General features: G+C 45.2%; 1 protein-coding gene across 1 annotated transcript in view; it reads right to left on the bottom strand.

Moving 5' to 3' along the window:
* FTO (FTO alpha-ketoglutarate dependent dioxygenase) overlaps nucleotides 1-19,042 on the bottom strand; it is a 330,797-nt gene that overhangs the window by 157,907 nt on the left and 153,848 nt on the right. The window lies entirely within an intron of this gene.

Below are 19,042 nucleotides of genomic sequence, written 5' to 3'. Positions count from 1 at the left end.
AAAACACTCAAGCCTCTACCTAGTGTTAGAAATGTTGGGTGTTGCTTTTGGAAATAGTTGAAGTCCAGGGCTCCTGGGTGGCTCAGTCAGTTGAGCATCTGACTTTGGCTCAGGTCATGATCTCATGGTTTGTGGGTTTGAGCCCTGCGTCGGGCTCTGTGCTGATAGCTCGGAGCCTGGAGTCTCCTTCGGATTCAGTGTCTCCCTCTCTCTCTGGCCCCCCATCCCACTCATCCTCTGCTTCTCTCTCAAAAATAAACATTAAAAAAAAATTAAAAAACATAAAAGAAATATTTGAAGCCTTGGCACATCCTTCTAAGAAGGGGCATGACATCAAAACTCCAATTTGAAAGTGTTGCTTCAATTTGATCTACAACTCACTCCTGTATCCCGGTTTTATATGCGTGTATTTTAAACAGGCAAACTCATGTAACATTATAGAAAACAATTAAGAAAACAAAAGAGTATTCTACTGGCACCTGAAATCTGAGTGAGCAAATGCCTGGTGAGTTTTAATGAGAGAATTTTTCATCACACGTACTTATCTTCACGTAACTGGAGTAGAAATCTTGAGAATTTATAAATGTTTTTCATTTAAAGTTAGTGTGGCTTCTTTGGAGATGTTGTAACCAAAGCAACCGCTAAAAGGAATGAGACTTTGACCTTCTTTGTACTAGTCTCTCCGTGCATATTCCTTATCTAACTGATGCCAATGCCTTCCTTCATTTGCTTAGAAAGCATGCTCACGGTTTTGTCCTGTAACTTGAAATACCACTTCCTTGTTGGTCTACAGCGATTCACTGTACACGATTCAGCGTGTACTGAATGCCTTCTGACAACCTTGGGAAGAGGTGTAGTGAACATTTGTTGTGTGGTTGCCTTCTCTCCAGGCCCGGTCCCCCTTTTCCTGTGACAACACAAATCTTCTCTTGGGGAAGTCTTTTACTGCATGCAGTCTTAGAGGGACTTGCCAGTGAAAGTGTGTCACTCTCTCCCATGAAGGATGTGGCCCAGGCCAACCTGGTTCGCTTTTCTGGGACTTCAGACACTTAAGAAGGAGGACAAAGAGAGGGGAAAAATTTGGAGGCGGTTTATCAATTTCCTTAGTTCCTACCACCCATGGTCCTCAAAGTATTCCTGGTTTCCTGAACTTTCTGAGTAGGGATCATTGTTCTTCTTTCGAGACCTTGAGTTATCCACTCTCCTTTCAGCCAAGTTCCATTTTGCTCAAATTCACCAGAATCCGTTTCTGTTGCTTACAATCAAAAAGCCTCACGGATACACACAGATAAGACAGGAGCGAGTAACTCCACTGTTAAAGGATCCAAGATCACGTGACTAGCCCTCGCCACGAAAACGACCCTGATCTCGGCCTCCTGGGTCCAGAGTTACATCTACAACATCAGATGATATACCCAGTTGGCAACTCTGTGAGCGTTGAGGGCAATGACAATTTCAGCCTTCGGGCACAGGGAGAAATGCTCATTTTTACTAGGTGCTTCTCCTACGTGAAGCCCAGGCTCCAAGTGGCTAAAGCAGGAGCTGCAAATTCAAATACCTACCAGAGCCAGAGAGGTAACGTGAATGAATTAAACAAGATTACCTGACGAGAGCATATGCTCTGTGCAAAAGGGCAGTCCCTTTTCAGCAACAGCCAACTCGCCCATTCAGAGAGGCTGTTGCCGTGGTGCCAGACGCAGGAATTTTCAAAATGAGAAATCTGTTTTGATTTTTTTAATGTGAAAGCTTCTGATTTTTAAGTGTTGGAAACTTTTTTTTTTAACTATTTATTTATTTATTTATTTATTTACTTTTATTAAATCTTTTTTTAATGTTTGTTTATTTTTGAGAGAGAGAGAGAAACAGAGCATGAGCGGGGAAGAGGCAGAGAGAAAAAGAGAGACATAGACTCCGAAGCAGGCTCCAGGCTCTGAGCTGTCAGCACAGAGCCTGACGTGGGGCTTGAAGTCACGAACCGTAAGATCATGACCTGAGCCAAAGTCGGACGCTCAACTGACTGAGCCACCCAGGCGTCCCCTTTCTTTTGACTTTTTAAATGCCGTGTGGCCAAACAAGAAATGCCAACAGCTGTATGGAACTCAGCTGCTAATTTGTGATCTCTGATGTAAAAGATGCCTAATTTCAGAGAGGTCCTGGCATCGGCGGGTATTCTGACAACAGCATTCCTTCTTGGTTGTGCTGCCCCACCTCGTATACTTAAAGTTGGAAGGAACCTCAAAGAGTCCCCAAGCTTATCATTATGTCTGCAGATCCATATTATTTTACCAAAGTAATAAGCAAAATGTTTCAAACAGAAGACAAGGTACACATCTAACTTGACTCCAAAGACATAAATAAAATAAAATTAATCTTCTATGTGACTGCATTCAAATAACTTTTTTAAAAAGTCATTTATCTCTTCTTTGCCTTTTGTGTCATTTAAATTTTATCCAGAAGCCCTTGTTTTCCCTGATCAGCCTCTAAGAGGCGAAAGGAGGAAGGATTTAAGAAAATAAGTTTCACGGGGGCTGGACCCTGTCTGTTTACTTCACTGCTTCACCCCAGTGCTTGTCTAATGATTTTTAATAAATATTTGTCAAGTCGGGAAATAAAGAAGGAGCTTGAAAACAAGTACTGCAAAAACAAAGAGCAGGAGAAGGCTATCTTTTAAGGCTTTACTATTATATAAACTTATAAACTCATCAAATAAATTAAGAGACAGTTATGTGCTTTACCAAGGAGCTCTCTTCACTTGACAAAAGGATTCACTTCAAGGTCTATTTAAATAAATAGCACCCCCCCCAGTGTAGAGTCTCCCCAAAATTCAGCCATCCAAGCACAGTCCCATGATTCTCGCCACGTTTGAGTGTAAGGTACACAATATTTGGTATTTTTATTTCCAATGACCCGTACTTTAAAGTACAAAATAAATTCGCTTCAAAAGAAACATGGAAAACCTGTGGTACTCGGCATCAATGAAGAGATAACCATAAAAAGAACATATTAAAAACAAAGCCACATGTTGATTTCCTTCTAGATAGAAGTTGCTTTGCTGAAGGCTCTGAGCCGTAAATGATGTCATTAACGAGTGAATGTTAACGATGTGGAGACCGCCTGACCCAAGCGCATGGACTGAAAAGGAGCTGAAGAGGGAGTCCACTTTCTCCCAGTGCAGTCCCCACTATGTGCAGAGTCCTGGAGCGCCCCCTAGCGTCCCCCCCGCCCCCCCGAAACACCCACGATCCACATCCCAAGCTCTGGACGCACCACCCTGCTACAATGGTTTTCCAACACTCCACAGACAGATCTCTTTTCTCCCCAGATGTATTTTTCCATGGAACTCAATACATAAACAAAGCAAAACTGGATCAGTTCTCTTTGAGGCTGCTATGGAAGACCTAGAAGCCCTCCCTTTGTCATGGGGCATCATCTCTTCAAAACCCCAAGGAACTGTGAAACACGATTTGCCAACGTCAACCCCAGAGCATTTAAAACAGCATTCAAGTTTTTAAAAGTTTACACACTGCTAGCGGGAATGCAAAACACTGCCATTCTGGCACAGGCTGTGGTACATCCATACAGTGGAATACTGCTCTGCAGTAAAAAAGGACAACCAACCGACAGATGCAGCCACTTGTCTGAATCTCAAAGCCATTTTACTGAGTGCAAGAGGCCAGTCTCCAAAGATTCAACACTGTGTGACTCCATTTATTTAACTTTCTGGAAAAGGCACATTACAAGGACAGAGAACAAATTAGTGGTTGCCAAGGATTAGGATGGGGGAGAGTTGGTTACAAAGCGGCAGCCTAAGGCAGTTTTGGGGATGAGGGAGCTATTCTGTATCCCGACTGGTGGTGGTGACATGAGTTCATACGTACATTAAAACTCACAGACCTGCATAGCCCCCAAAGTCGATTTCATCATATGAAAAGCTTATAAAATTTAATTGTCAAAATTCATTTCATTTTCATCATCATTTGGGGACAAGAAAGAACGTAGATAACAAGTGTCATATAAATACATCTGAGTAAGCAGTTAGTAAAAATATAAAGAAATAGAGCTAGACTACGAACCAGATTCTGTTACAAAAAAAAAAAAAATCTTCCCAAGATATTGGAAAAGGATGGGAGAATTTAGATAGAGCATTTGGACCCTAAATACAGCATTTCATAAAATCTGGAGTGAAAAGAATTCATTGCATAAAAGTTAATTTCAGAGTGTCAAAGAGCATTCTTTTGACAAGAATTAACAGTGATATTTTTCTCCTTATACTTAGTGTTGGCTCCTCAAGGGTTGACTTTATGCAGGAAACGTTAATAGCCCATTTTCCCATCCGTAGTAACACGGCGCTCTCTTCAAACAAGTACCGATTTTTAAATAGTCTCCTATTACCAAAAACACAGTCTCCCTCCCCTCTCCTCAAAATAGAGGGCAAGCAAACCACAGGTTTAGAAATCATGCCCTGGGGGGGCTGAATTTCATTTCATTAGCAACTCTCTTTCAACGGAAATTGATGGACATGCTGGCCTATCAGAAAAAGACGAAGAATATTCTTAAGGCTGCCAGCTGTTCAAATCCTAGCTGTGGGCCTCCCCACCCCCACCCCGGCTGCCAACCAGAGATGACATCAGAACTTCTCCACGGGTTCTTGTGCGGAGGAGGTGCCCAGGATATATGCCACGATGATGGGTTTTGTTTAGAGCTCACGAATCCAACTCGTGCTAGGTTGTGCTGTGTTAGCAACAACATTCCTGAAAGAGTCTACGACCGAAAATGAAAATCTTGCAAAGGAAATCAGGCAACCACCGAGCAATCGCGACCACCAGAAGGCTCTACCCGGGGCCCGAGGCATACCGTTTCGAATCTCCCTAGGGGTAGAGAATCTCTACCCTCTGATCGTGGGTTTTACTTTTAGACTCAGTCCAGGTTCTACGTGACACCTTTCTCTTCTTAGGCCGCCACCCATTACGTGTCCTGATCTTGTTTTGACTCCTATGTGGGTTCCTCACTGTGGGACCCTCAAGACGCTCAACTGTTGCCCACCCAGGAAAAGACCCTCGGTTCTCATCCCATGTCTTCTGTTTGCTTTCTCTGCAGGTGATCTCCCCTCTAGGGGCTATTAAGGTTCTGCTATAGACTGATGACTTCAAGCAGACCTCTCCACTGGGCTCTAGCCCCATATAGCCCATGACCGCCTATCTCTCCTTGAAGATACACTTCAAACATGGAGTCTCAGCCTCAACTTGTCCACATGTGAGGTATTTTTGCTTACTCCTGTATTTCCTGAGAATGGTGAATGACATCACCATCAACTCAGTCGCCCAACCCAGATGGCTAGGGCTCATCCTATTCTCCCCCCCGCCCTTCCTTTCCATAAAAAAATCCTGGCATTCCTCTCTGTTCAATATGGCTCAGAATTCTCTCTTCCCCACTGCTGCAGGCTGAGTTCAGGCCCATCTTTTGTCTGGACCATACCATGGCATCCACGTCAATCGCCCCCTCATGAATCTTCCTCCTACTAGGGGGCTATCTCAGGGTCAAAAGAAACAAGGAGCTTCAGCCTCCAAACCCTCACCTAAACCAGAGCGGCTCTGTTCACATATGCTTCGCTTATTGGCATGTGAGAGATCAAAAAGCTTACATTTCTTAGAAGCCCGAATTCTTGACCTGACCAAAACAACAAAAAGAAAACAGCACCCCCTCTTAACATAGATTCTGGTCACTTCTCAAATTTTATCTCCAGCCATCTTCCGTTCCATTAAAAAAATTTTAACGTTTATTCATTTTTTGAGAGACAGAGAGAGACAGAGCGTGAGGGGGGGAGGGGCAGAGAGAGAGGGAGACACCGAATCCGAAGCAGGCTCCAGGCTCTGAGCTGTCCGCAGAGCCCCACACGGGGCTCGAACCCACAAACCGCGAGATCATGGCCTGAGCCGAAGTCGGACGCTTAACCGAACTGAGCCACCCAGGCGCCCCTCTTCCATTCCATTTAAAGCTAATTTCAGTTCCCTGAAAATACGTGGCTGTTCCACGCTGTGTATTTACTTGTTGCACAACTGACCGGTAACCACTGACTCTTCACGAAACACCCTCAGATAGCACCTCCTCTGTGAAGTTTTCCATGAACCGCATCCTTCCACCAAAGGACAGAGGGCTGATCACCCCGGCTTCCGTGCCACTCCCGAACATCTCGCAAACTATGTCATCCTCCACTGTATTCACCTATTCATTAGAGGTTTCCTCCTCCAGAGCGTGGGCTCTGTTAGAGCGGGGAGGGTCCACACCCGTCTCTTCTCAATACCCTCCAACGTGCCTCCTTTGGCACTAGGTCACGAAAACAGACTCCCCATAGAGGCCTGCTGAATAAATGAAACCAAATGGCATGCCGGAGCACGTCTGGGAAAGAAGATGAACAATCAAGCCACAGAGTGCTATTCGAGCCCAAGAGCGATCTGGGAAACGTGGTCTGGTTTGACGCAAACTACACCTGGTGCGAATTCTAAGAAAAGAGTGGCAAAAACTGCTTTTAAACAACAGCATCAAGAAAAATACGCATGTGCGATCCCTAGGTGCCTCCGTGGAAGGGCCATGCGTCTCTGGCAGGATGTATGTAAAAGGGCAGAGCTTTGTTACGCCACGATCACGTGTAATCTTTGCAGACCCTCCTAAGAAGCCAAAGGGAGGAGTCTCACTTTCTCCGTTTCAATAGCAAAAACTACTTGGGACTCTGGCAACCCACTCTGAGAGTCCCCCAGTGTTATCAGCTTCTCCCCGGCCCAAAGCTTTATGCGTAAAGCCAAAGGGAAAAACCCACGACCAGAGAGGACAAGGAGGGAGGAAGGAAGGAAGGGAAGGAGACCCAGAGAGGTTGACCGATTGAGAATTGAGAAAAGAAAAACCAAAACTCTAAGGTACTAAGAAGCCTCGACTTTTAGGCTTATGTTTCAACATGTTTCTTGGGAAAAGTCTCCCAGTTCTGAATTTATTCAGTTAAAACTCAGCAATTCACCTAATTCTCGCTGGATGTGTTTTTACGTGTGGCAACTCTCCGTATGTCCTAATTCTGGGGCATCACAAGGAAAGCACGCATGGACATACGTGCGAAATGCAGTATTTATAGCATGCAAGGTTTTAAGACAGGAATCACAGCGGAGATTTAAAAGGAGAATGACGGCACTTACTTCCTACTAATAATTCTATAGGAGTCTTTAAATTCTTTTGGTGCCTTTCTGATACAGGGTAACAGCTTCAGATAGACCTTTAACTCTGAAACTCAGATTTAATCTCTCCTTCTTGCAAATCAGAGAACTCTGTCTAAGGAAATGCAGAGAAACTGGAGACATTCCACAAATGTGCCTGGTAATCCCTCTGCTCAGTTCATTAAAAAAAAAAGAAGAAGAGGAAGAAGAAGAAGAAGAAGAAGAAGAAGAAGAAGAAGAAGAAGAAAGAAAGAAAAGAAAAATGTCGGCTGCTCTTCTTCCAATTTCAAAAGCCATACAAATACCAGGATGCCAGGACTTCGTCCCCTTTCCCACCTTCCCATCTCCCAATCCTCACCACCACCACCAAAAAAAAAAAAAAAAAAAAAGAAAAAGAAAAGAAAAGCAAAGCAAAGCAATGCTGTCATTATGGGGAAAATGCCCTACCTAACACTTTTTATATACATAGCTGCCTCGTGTTAGGGTTGTATTTCCCCTCTGCACACACAAATTGCAAAGATATGCTCGGACTGATAATGAGGGCTAAAGGTTCAACTTGTGAAGAAACTTGGTTTAAGATGTTATCGGCTGGGAAAGCTATTTCCTCACATCAACATTGCCACAGGCTGTCAAAAAACCCAACCAGGGCTCCCCTCTTCAAAAGTCCAGGAACACTTTTTTTTTCCTTTCTTTCTCCCCCCCCCCTTTTTTTTTTTTAAAGAAGAAAGGCACAGAACCCACTGAGATAGCCTCAGTCCCATCAAAGAAAGGTCGATCTCAGGTCTTCCTTCATTTACTGATTGTCAGTTTAAGATGGCTCTTTTGTGAGGCCTCGGGAGCTCAATGCTGAGTGATGCCTTCGCATTTGCTAAACCGGACTGGGCACCACCAAAGATCCCCCGCACGCTTGGATCCACAGCCCGGCAGAACAAATAAACACGCCTCTCGGCCTTTTTGCCTACTTTATCTCCCTCTCCAGGAGCAGGAGGGTTTTGGGGGTGCTAATGTTTACACAATGTTAAAACTTTCTTTCCCCTGTTTCCTGAATTTGAGAAGACACATCCTGGATGACCTCGGCTGCAGAGATAACACCGAGGCAGCACGTCCACTGGGTTACTTCACTCTGCTGTCTCCACTGCTCCCCTCCCCTCCCCCACCCTTCACGTGGGGATCACCCAGGAGAGCAGGAGATGGGCTAGGCTGTCCCAAACGGAAGGCACAAAGGCGTTAGTCTCTAAGAGTCTGCCCACAAAGCAGCCTTTTATTCCCACCTACGGATACGCTTGGTTCAGTTCATCCCAAAGACCCACTTGATTTGAATGGAGTGTTTCAAGAGAGTTTACCAAATGATCCTCAAAAATGTGCTAGTAAGACAGACGTTAGCCTTTTCCCATCATGTGCTACTGAACTAAGGGAGCTCACGGAGAGTTAATCAAGGATGCCTGTGGGGAAGGAATTCCGGGAAAATGCTTCCTGGGTCAGTTTCCTCATCTGCGAAGAGGTGTATGTTAATAACAGCACCAACTGCTCTTGGGAAGATTACGTGAAGACAATCTGCTTTTAAAGCACTTTGCACAATGCTTGGCACTTACAAACTGCTCCGTGAATGCCAGAAATCTAGCAGCAGCAGCATTTTGTGCAAAAAAGATTTGGGGACAAAAAGGTCCCAGAAGATATGGATATGAATTTTTAAAAATCCGAAAACACCATTGCCATGCATTTGAACACTTAATTACTTAGTTTTTCCCCCAAAGCACTTTCACAGGACCTCCCGTGTTTCTCCTCCTATCAGTACAGAAATCACCACACCCCCCCGTGTTGCACTAAAAGCTGCGGAACCCCAGCAGCCTGCCTGGCACTGCACGAACTCTTGGGACAGTCGCGGAGGTAACTGCCGGTACGCCCAGGCTGCTGGAGGGAAAGACAGCCTACTAGACGCATGTAAATAACGGGGTGCTGGGGCCCTGCCTGGAAGCTGGACCTCGGAGCTCCAGATGGCAATGCTGGTGTCCCAGGTGATGGCGAAAAACCAACCGTGTAGATGTCAAGGAAGGGGGGGAAAGAAAGAAAGGGAGGGAGGGAGGGAGGGAGAAAGAGGAAAAGAAGGAAAGAAGCAAGGTGAGAGAGAGAGAGAGAAAGGTGGAGAGTGGAAAAAAAAAAAAAAGCGTTGTTTATAGAAGCCAGCTGCTTGGGCCGTGGCGCCAGCAGGCCCTTCATCCTGCTATTTTACGCGTGCAACCCCGCTGCCCCCACTGGCACAGGTACAACTAAATGTTGACTTCAATGCTTCAGAGAGCACTCGACTGATTTTGTACATGATTAATTGCCAAAGACATGGCTGGCCATATGGAACAGAGAAAGCATAAAGTAATTCATACTTCTGTATGTGATCGCTTGGCCCTGTTGTTTTAATGTACAGGAAAGAGCCAGTATAGCACAGCCCTGGTGTCTTGCCCCTGACAGCCCATTAAGAAATCTCAAAGCACCTAGTCGAAGTTATGCTGTTGGCTTTTCAATAGCAGCCTAATAAAACAGAAGCAAAGCTTTCCAACTAGTCTTAAATCTTTCACGTACAGTACATTAACTACTGTGGCTAAAACAACGGGCTTCTTATGATAGGAAATGGGATTTGATTTCTAGTCTCTGCATACTTACTGAAAGCCTTTTTCTGACCTTTATGGACTTTACAAAATCATTGTTCTTTTCCCCTGGTTTTCCAAGTAGCTTAATAGATTCATCTGCTCCTGTAGAGTCTACTCTTCGTCACTATCACGTGCGGTCTATGTAACAAAGCTGATTCGCACCGAGGTGGAAGAAATAGCATAATTATTCTTACCAAGAGAGCCCAGGAATCAGTCTAGCTTCTGAAGCGCTAGCTTTCTTCAAAAGCCAGAAAACAACGAAAGCGCGACACTAGGGGGGAAAGCCTCACGAACACACTCTTATCACCCTCCCGTCCTCCCCTCCCCCCTTCCCATCATTCTGGGAACTGAATCCCTTCGATGTGCGGAAAAAAGTATCAATTTATTTTCCGGTTGCTCTACCGCTGGCCCTGGCTGACACTCCACGCCAGGCAAAGGGGGAAGGTGCCACCTCAGGCGACTGGCGGACTGTGAGCTTTGTCCGTCACTAAAATCTTTGCAGACTGGTATTTTCGGTCTGAGGAGAACACATCTACATTTCCACGATGTTTTCCGTTCAAGGATTTTCAAGTGACAGCACTAAAAACCATAATACCATCCGTAGTTCCCTTTGTCAGTCCTGACATGTGTTGGCAGGGGGATGGCTTTGTTGGCACTTTTCGTTAGAAAATATTTACACAGTGTTTTAGGTCTGAGGATTTTCAGGTGCTGAAACGATCCTCACACCGGAAGACAGCGTATAGGGGGAAATGCCACTCGAGTGCCTATTCATTAGCAGGATTGTAACTGTCTCTACTGCTGAAGCGAACCAACGATCCATTTAGAGCTCCACGCCAACGGGAATTTCTCTGCCTCCCTGCTGCCTCTCCTTCCTCGGAATATGCCGGTTCTTTCCAGGATGAGCACCCCAGCTGGTCAACAGAATCATGAAGCAGAGAGCATGAGAGCTTGGAAGAAAAAAAGAAACAGAGGCACTGAAATGGACTCAGTTATTTGCAGCAAAGAAGACACAATACAGGATTTCTAGGAAGACGTGAAGGCGTTCTCGCTGACCATCGTGTGACAGATATTTACTCTGCTGTATTATGGTATGCTCTGCGGGGTACCATGATACTGTGATTCCTATTTTACAGATGGGAAAACTGAGGCTGGAAAGGTGAAATGCCCGAGAGGAATACACTTCCGGGGCAGAAGGACTGGCATGCTAATTCTTTACACTTCTAGCTGACTGTTCACTGCAATGGAAGCTCTCATTGGTTAGACACAAAAGTATTCTATGTCCTACTATTATGTTACAATAGTATTATAGTACACTATATACCCATAGGAGATAAAAAGAAATACACATGAAAAATATCTTGCTGAAATTTCATCCGTGGAAATAAACCCTGTTTTAGCTGTCTAGTTTCAGTAAGGAAAATCCAAAGGTTTAAAGTGCAGGGGCACCCGGGCGGCTCAGTCGGGTGGGCATCTGGCTCTTGATTTCAGCTCGGGTCATGATCTCCGGGCTCATGAGTTCAAGCCCTGCATCGGGTCGGGCTCTGCGCTGACAGCAAGGAGCCTGCGTGGGATTCTCTCTCTCACCGTCTCTCTCTGCCCCTCCCCTGCTCTCTCTCTCTCTCTCAAAACATAAATAAGTAACCATTAAAAAAAATAATAAAGGTTTAAACTATGAGCACCAAATAACTGATCCGGTGATGATGTTTGCCCTAAAAGTGGCTCAGCTGCTTCCCATCCTTAGGCGAGAGAGAGAAGTTACCCAAGATCTCCATCAGACCAGCTCTCCCCTCCCCCCCAGACATCAGTAGCACAAAGGCTGAAGTGGTCTGTCATGCACAGTGGATTATATGAAGTGTAAAACATTGGGGGAGAGGGGAAGGGGAGGGGAGGCCTTTGAAAAGGGAACGGGAAAAAGAAATCACACTTGCAAGAGGATCCAGCTGACAGCCCAGTCCCTAACAAGTGAGGCAAGTGAATATGTTTGGAAACATTGTGAATGCGGCAAGAGCACAGGCCTTTTGTCTGCAGCCCTACAGTGTGTCTTTAACCCAACTGCTGCCTGCATCACTGAACATATGTTTTCTACACAAGAAGTGAAGCAGAAAAGGCTCTTTGTTGTAATTCACTCCTTTGTATATATCTGTCCCCCACCCCCCTTCTGCCCATCCCCTCTTTTCAGTAACATCCAAACCATAGCTCTAGTGGAAACTTTAACTGCTTGGGAGAGTGAGGCCAGAGCGTCCAGGGGGGACCTTTCTACCGCCCCCCAGTCCTAGAGAACCACTCTTCTCGCAGTGGCAGTACCAGCAAGAGGCACATTTATTTAGTGCCTACTATGTGCTAGGCATCAGCACAATAAGCATTTTATCAACATTATCTCATTTAGTACAGCAGTCACCGTATAAGGAGGCACCGTTATTTTATTTTATTTTATTTTATTTTATTTTATTTTATTTTATTTTTAATGTTTATTTATTTTCTTGAAGGGGAGAGAGAGAGACAAGAGTGTGAGTGGGGGAGGAGCAGAGAGAGAGGGAGACACAGAATCCGAAGCTGTCAGCCCAGAGCCCGACTCAGGGCTCGAACTCATGGACCGCGTGATCATGACCTGCGCCGAAGTCGGACCCTTAACTGACTGAGCCATCCAGGTGCCCCCAAGGCACATTTATTTTAAAGATGAAGAGACTAAGGCCCGAGAGGGTCAATAACCCCCAACGCCACAAGGGGAGACTTCAGTTTTAGGCATGTAGCACCGGCAATGCTTTGGGGACACTTATCAAACCGGTGCACAAAGTAAGAGGGAAATGTAGATGTAGGACTTGAGAATGTGCGAGAATTTAGACACACACACACACACACACACACACACACACACACCCCACTCTGCCCTTTTCACTGAAAGTCACAGCATCTGAGCTGGGAACTGGGCGCTGCAGAACTCAGAGTCAAGCAAAGCAGATGGGCAGGCTTCCTTACTCCTGGCTGCAGTGAAGGGAAAATTCCAGGTCTCTCTCTGGTCCTTGTGGGCTTTACCACGGGGAGCACAAACACAAGCTCCGGGGTCTGAATACCTTAGTGGCTCAGAGCTGGCCATGAGCAAGTTACTTACCCTCTCCGTACCTCAGTGTTCTTATCTGTAAAATGAGGGCGTTTCTAACGTCTACTTGAGGGCACACAGCATTCAGTCTTTACACATAAAGATCTTAGAGTCGTGCCTGACACACGGGGAGCAGGCAGTAAGGGTTATTAGCTACCTTAGAGTACCAGTCCCACTGAGAGCCACAGGAAAGTTACTAAACTCAATCATTGTTTTTACACTAACCTAGGTCTTTGTTTCTCCCTTTCCTCCGTTCATGTTAACCGTGCGTCTACACCAAAGAAGTCAGTCTCTTTTAACTAGGATCCCTTCTTGGCTGCTGGTGGCGGTGATGTGCCGCGGCAGCTAACATCATCCAGCTCTTACGACATGCTAGGTACCACTCACACGCGTCGTATCACCGAGTCCTAAGACGAAGTCTGTGAGAGAAAGGTATCATCATCTCCGTTTGGCAGATGAGAAACCAGAGCTACAGAAAGATTATTACACAACTTGCCAAATTCCACACCGTTAGTGAGCAACGGAGCCAAATCTAACCCCGGCCCCCGGCTCCAGTGAAGGAAGCTAACGTATACGTAAACCGACTTGGGTGGTGTAACGTCCTTTCAGAATGTTATCCCACTTAATCCTCATAAAAACCATGTGAGTCAGGTAGGGCAAGTGTTATTAACCACATTGTTGCAGATAAGGAATCTGAGGCTCAGCTAAACTAAATAACTCATTCGATATCAAAATTAGTATAGGAGTTGAGCTATGACTTAGCAATCCGGTGTTCTAACTCCAGGGCCGGCACATCTAAACTCAACTCACAGGGCGGAATTACTGAGGGCAAAGGCCCATGTAGTAAGTCAACTAATTTGAGTCTCTGCCATCTGGCGGACACCCACGAAGTCAAGGTCACCATACCTGGCCGCTAGGCGCTTACAATCTAAGTAGGGAGATAAAACATATACACAGGGTTGGGGTGACCAAGGGGGTTACACAAAACAACCGTGGAATTCAACATAGCCCTTAGAATTGATTTTGATTTACAAGAGTCATTCACAAAACAGCTGCCCTCCTAGATGGGCCTGTTCACTGTCTGTCATAACCTTATCATTTAACACCCATCAAGCTAAGTAAGTACTCTTCTCCTTTTCATTTTGAGAAAACGAAAACTAAAAGGAGGGCCTGTAAGACCTAATAAGTTTCACCACATACATCTGCCCACCCTTAAAAAAATCTTACTTTTCTTTAGGTTCCTGAGGTCGGAGTTACATCTCACTATAATGAAGCAGCTCATGCTATTGACAATGTGACTATTAAACTCTAAATGAAGTAGCAATCTGGTAGGGAAAGATAATTCAGGGAAAAATCACATGAGCAGAGTTGCTGTGCTTGTCCTCTGATAACATCTAGCTAAGAGAAATGCGGTCCCTGCCTAGGACGCTCTCTGTAAACATGACTGTCTACAAAGTCCTCAATGCCAGCGCTACTTGCTATCTGGCACGTATCTACTCAGAGGAGATGAACACACACACATACACGCACACACACACATGCACACCCGCACGCGCACAGGTAATTTTGGGCTATAGCTCCCAAATAAGCATTCAGGACCCACTTAAGTGCCTATTAAATCAGCACTTTAAGTACACACCTACCAGTGCACTAATAGTAACTATAAAAAGAAAAACACTTTGCAGTGGCTATAAAAATATAATCAAAAAGTATTAATAACAATAATAATTTTAAAAAACTATCACTTACTGAACCTCTATCACGTGCCAAGCTCTGCTGTTCACTTTCCCCACATTCCTCGTTAAATCTGCATAAGCATCCACTGAAACAGGTTTTATTTATTATGATCTCAGTTGATAGATAAGGAAATCAAGGCACAAAGCCATTTCTTAACTTGCCTGAAATCACACAACTGGTAAGTGATGGGGCCAGGATTCAGACCCAGGCAGTCAGACGGCAGAGTTCACTCTCTTACCCACCAGACTACGTAGTGACTAATCATATACAGAGCACTTTCTGTGAGCTGGGGACACAGCACGTCATTGAATCCTTCCAATGACCTGACAGGGTTGGTTGGTATCATCAGCAAACTTATGTTCCAAGTGTTTTCATATCTGGCCCCGGATCTCACTGCCAGTGGGTGGCAGAAGAAGGGTGGTTGGCAAAACCAGAGTAAGTGATGCTGGGTTCTTGACAATGATTTCAGTAACAGACCGTGGTTCAGAGACGGTCTCTACCTGTGGAAACAACAGCGGCTCACTCCCTGATTGTCCAGAGTCCTCCTTGGACATATGAACAGGGCACCTGAGGTCACAGGGAACAGAATCATTTTGTGATACACAAGACAACCACCAAATGATACCAAACTATCTGTCCACCAAGATCCTCTCTGGACACCTCAGCTCTTTCCCAGCTATGATGTCCCAAATCAAGGGGGCGGGGGGGGGGGGAATGACAGTATCATTTAGGATCTGGTTTTCGCCCTTTCTCACATTTATGAATGTTACCTATGAAAAGAACCTGAGTGGCAGATGGAAACACTAACTTCTGAATGCTAGCATTATCCAGAAGGTGACAAAAGTCTTCCAGACTCTCAGATGCTATTCTGTTGATAGGATTAGTACCACTGGCGAGCAGTGGTCATTAGACCTAAATGCGTGGCTTAAGCAGTAGAAACGTAGCTTCTTTCTAGTTAGGAAGATATCCAGTGTTCACATGAGCGATGAGAGTGAGAACGCCACCAAAGGAGCATGGGTGCGTTTAACAGAATTTGTGTCTGGAGTTCACAGAAACAAGATTTTCAACTCCAGACGGCTCAGGATTTAATAAAACAAAACTATCACACTACCGCATGCGTTGGCCTCAATCATTCCAACTGCGATTTGGAACAAAAGAAACAACCAGGAGACCTCAACAAGAACACGGGGGGACTTGACACACGAAGGCGATACTTGGTGCCCTTCACCAGGAACAGTGGTGCAAAGCTGCCCGCGGTCTGTCTTTGTCCTTCACCGCCTCCTGCTTAGGGTGCTTGGAGATCGAGAGTTCTCACTACAGTTCATTCTTTTCCCGGGAAGGAAAGCAAGCAGGTCCCACTTCAATAATTAATCTCTTTTAAAAGCTCTGCCCCCAGTGCAACACCTTGTGCAGAGTTTAACCTCAGCTTTAAGCAGCCAGGGCGGTCACCACAAAGTTGCTTTGAGGGCCCCAAGGGCAACAAAAGCCACATTTCTGTTTGGAGTAATACAATCCAAAGCCTGCAAAAACACCACTGCTGTTGGCACGAATTCCCGCTGAACTCTAACTCGCTGCAGTCAGAACGGTCTTATGCTTTGATAGGCAGATATTATTGGCTCATCTTCTAGAGATAATTACCTCTCTTGCCTTGTTTAGTGGTTATACGTTCCAGACCCAGAGATTAAACCGTTGTAGAAAACCAGTGATGGGCACAGGCCTTTCATGCTGGAACGGTCTCCGTGAGACAGAGCAGGAACACTTTAACTTGGGGGTTTAGACAATGGCTGTTCTGAAAGGGTTAGAAAAATGGGCAACAACTGAGCTTCCTCCTCCCTCCTGTGTTCAAGTCAACCACCTGCTGCGGCATTTTTGTTTCGGTAACAAAGAAGCCTTCATGTTTGAGGCTCATATTTAATGTTTTGCCGAACCGGCCCCTTGAGTTTTTTAGTTAACTCTTCAGGAGCAGAGAAAGAAATATTTCTTGCCTGACATGCAAATAAAGACACCAACACACTTTCCTGACCGGCCCCCACAAATAAACGGACGTGGACCTATGACCACATGTGCCGCTGCCTGCTTACCTTTGTACACGGCCCCAGAGTCGGCAGATCCTCTATTTCTATTTAAGAAAGTATTATCGGTCACTAAGAGCCGCATAACATTTGTGATTTCATGGTTCGTACAGTAACAGGTGCTGGGGGAAACAGGAATGTGAAGTGTTAAAAAGAAAGTGGGGGGGGGGAACCACTTCAGACACATTAAGCAGCTTTAAACGCTGACAGCAGAAAGGGGAAAATTTTTAAGCAATTTGGTCGGGTCAGTAAAAAGCAACACAGGTCAAAGGAACAAAATGGTACCCAAAAAATTCTGCCTATTGATAAATGGGCATACTGTCTTGGGGCTGGGCGCGCAGGCAAAGAAAGGCTAAGCAACTGCTGCATGGAGACAAAAATATGCTCTTTGTGGCACTCTGACAATAAGTTACTTCAGCTGGGCGAAGGCGTGAGGCCCCCCATTCGCCCCGTATTCGCGGCCGGGGTATGCATTAATGAAAACAAAAGGGTCCATTTTCATTGTAACCATGCAGAAGGGTTAAGCATTTGACCTTCAAGTATGGTGCACTTGTGCTCGGTGGAAAGGTTCTTGACAATATAAACACGAATGACTGCTGTTGGAGAAAGGGGGCACAATTAAAAACAATCTCAGATGCTTGTTGTACAGCTGTTCGAGCTTCGGCTCCGCCTGACCTCTAAGGATGCTACATGTTTAACGGAGACAATTTAAGGTATTTTAGTGAGTCCCTTCCCCATTCACCGCTGCCATCCTTCGCCTTGGGAATACCTACCCTGAAACACAAAGCGCGTTTCCAGTAATGAGATTTTACGCGCTGGGGTTTACCCGCAGAGCCATTGGCCTCCTCAAGCTGTCCTCCTCTTGCTATCTGACCACCCTGAGAAGCAGCCGAAGGCCAGATCTTATGGGGACTTGGCGGGAGGCGGGAACGTTTGACTCTGGAGAGCACAATTAGCACAATTCTTGTAAAAGAGTTGTTTCCTTTTTTTTTCTTTTCTTTTTTAACAAGCACAATCTTATTACGCCTCGCTTTCCAAAAAAAGATGTTACTGAGGGAAAGTTTTCACTCCGTTAAACGATAATCTAATTTATCTGAAAAGGATTTCTCTCAATACGGTCGCTTATCTCTAGTCCGCAAAAGAGAAAGCCCTGAGACATCCCAAATGCAGTTAGAAACAGATTAAAAAACCAAAACAATAACAAAACAAAACAAAACAAAACACCTGAGCATGTCTTCTGAGCCAGCAGAGAACATGGTTTCAAAAGAAACAGAAATTCTAAGGTAAAAGACTAACTCCTTTTCTAAGCTGAGGGAAGTCGCTGCCTTCCTGTTGCTGGATCTGTTTGCAGTCAGGTAAAGGGTCTGGAATCCCCCCACAAGTAAGAGGGTCCCTGGGAAGTGACCGTGGGTAGGCGCTGTCCACCAACAGGGGCTAGAAGATGCTAGAAGGATGAGGGACTGCCGGCTTTAAAGGAAGAAACCATCACAGCCTGCTCTGGATTGGAGAAGCCGGGACTTCCCACTTATTGGGAAAGAAGGAAGTCATACCGAGGTGAGACAAAGCCAAGAGACAGGCCAAATCTCGTAAAGAGTGGGGCACAGGGAAAGTTTGGCTTGTCAAACACACTTTAATCTCTAAAGTCACTGCACTTTGATGTTGCCCCAAACAGAAAACCTACATGGTTTGCAAGATTTACAGCATTTCTAGTGGGAACAGTTTCATGCTCCAGGGTTTTCCCTTTGGAGATTAAGGTTTATTTTATCCCTGATGTTCAATGGGTCTGACTGTAAGAGCCTCATCAGAGACAAGGACATTTTCCTGCCCTCTGACTCATCAAATACACCAAACTTTTATTCATCAAATCAAGTTCGTTTTTCAGGGAACAAAGCTGCTGGAGATGATCCAAACCGTGGGGTAATCACTGTCACTCTGACAAGACAGGAGTGTTTCTTTTGCAAAGAGTCAGCTCCTAAGAGAGATCACAAAAAAAGTGACTTGAAAATGGCTACACTAATCTCTATATTATAAAAGACCACACAATTCATTTCGGGAGTTGAAATGAGGAGAAGCAAAACAGACAGGAAAGAAAGAAGTGAATCACCACCTCTGCCTATTACATCAAGGGCAACCCCCCACATGCGGTGACACTCACATAATTGTAAGCCACATAGAACAGAAGTGGTTTCAAAGGGCCACTTGAGGTAGAGTTCACTGGAAGGGGCTTTGCGCATTTCCACTAACACTGCTTTTTTTAAGCTGGATCTTACTCTTCTGAACCCAAGTGAGACTTGA

Source organism: Panthera uncia, assembly GCF_023721935.1.
Source record: "Panthera uncia isolate 11264 chromosome E2 unlocalized genomic scaffold, Puncia_PCG_1.0 HiC_scaffold_19, whole genome shotgun sequence".
Lineage (NCBI taxonomy): Eukaryota > Metazoa > Chordata > Mammalia > Carnivora > Felidae > Panthera > Panthera uncia.
This window is presented reverse-complemented; position numbering and strand designations above follow the sequence as displayed.